This window comes from Micropterus dolomieu, linkage group LG08, assembly GCF_021292245.1.
Source record: "Micropterus dolomieu isolate WLL.071019.BEF.003 ecotype Adirondacks linkage group LG08, ASM2129224v1, whole genome shotgun sequence".
Classification (NCBI taxonomy): Eukaryota; Metazoa; Chordata; class Actinopteri; order Centrarchiformes; family Centrarchidae; genus Micropterus; species Micropterus dolomieu.
Window position 1 is genome coordinate 14,259,840 of NC_060157.1, and position 1,521 is coordinate 14,261,360.

The 1,521-nt window shown below is 55.2% G+C and overlaps 1 protein-coding gene across 4 annotated transcripts in view; it reads left to right on the top strand.

Moving 5' to 3' along the window:
* The window catches only part of slc2a4rg (SLC2A4 regulator), a 49,616-nt gene that overhangs the window by 20,896 nt on the left and 27,199 nt on the right, over window positions 1-1,521 (top strand). The window lies entirely within an intron of this gene.

Here is a 1,521-nt window from a genome sequence, read left to right on the forward strand (position 1 = left end):
ACAAACAATAAAAATAATAATAATAGTAAAAGACAACCAGCCGAACAGCAGCAATAAACAGCTGACATAGTAAGACAACTAAGAGAAAAATGAAAACAAGAAACAGTCACACACACTAAATAAGCAACACAGCACAGCCACGAGAGCTGGAATAATAATTAATTTAAATAAGTAACTGAAAGAAAAGCATCAGGAATAATTCTACCAGGGACAACCTACATTTGTTTGTGTCTGTGTGTGTCTGTGTGCGTGTGGGTGAATGTGTCTGTATGTGTGTGTGTGTACATGTGTGTGCGCATAAGCCTGTTAAAGAATGTAGTTGTTAGTGAGAGTGGGACGCCACGACTGTGCCACACCTACCCCAGCAACAGGCAGGCAAGAACCCCAGTAGGCAATAGGGGTGGGAGAAAGAAAAAGAATAAATCAATCAAAAAAAAACAAAGACTCCTAGATGCACCGCGATGCAAACGCAGAAGACCCCGACCCAAATGCCAGTTGACAACGTAATGCCGATGGAACGCAAAAAGCGTAACCCGTGAAAGAGCAGCGCCCGGACCGACCGTGGTGCGCAAACAACATAGACCAGTGCTCCCCCCCCCACCCAGCACCCCACCGCCGCGCAGCGAACAACCAAAATGCCCAAATGCCACGCAATCATCAACACCAATGCACAAGTGACAAGCCCAACGCGCACACTGCGCGAGCACGGCGCGATGCCGTCACCGTGCACCCGCCAATAAAAGTCCGCCGTCCCCCCAACCGCCGGAAAAAACTAAGGCCGCCGGCGCCAACCGACATCCCCCATGCCCAGCACGCCCCCCTGCCACCGTGCAACACCAGCCAAACCAGCAACGAGGCAAAATCAACTAGCTCAGCTGCATGCCACCAACAACCCACCCACCCGTCAAGGGCCGAGAACTCCAGGCACAAACCCAGAACAAACCGGAGCACAGCCCTGCACACTGCACATCCCGAAAACTAACTATATACCTCAGTATCCAGAGGGGTCCAACAACTGGCCGACAGAGAAATGGGGAAGCACGGATCCGAGGCCAACGAAGCAAAACAGGGACGCAAACAGGTCCCTCCAAGCCAACGAGGAAATGCCTCCAATGCACAAACTAAACGCCCAGCAGCCATCCAGAGACCCTGCCCAGGGAAAAAGCATAATGCATCAAGATGCATCGACAATCGCCCCACAATCCCACCGCAGCCCACCAAACCGCAATCGGATCAACCCGCGCAGAGACCCCCGCCCCCAGAAGCCAGGACACCCTGCGACCCCCCCAAAGCGCAAAGGACCCCAGACCGCATGTCCCGGGGGAAGCTGTACCCCGCCCCGAGGAAGAACAGCAGAAAGCCGTGCCGGGAAGCTCCCTGCCGCCAGGGAGCGATAATGCGGGAGAACCAGGCCAACGGTCCCCCTGCCCAGCCAGAGGCATCCCTCCCTACAGTGCAGGCAGTGACAGCAGCCCCCGAGGCCGATCTCATCCCCGGACAGGGGCCCAGCCCCCCCCCCCC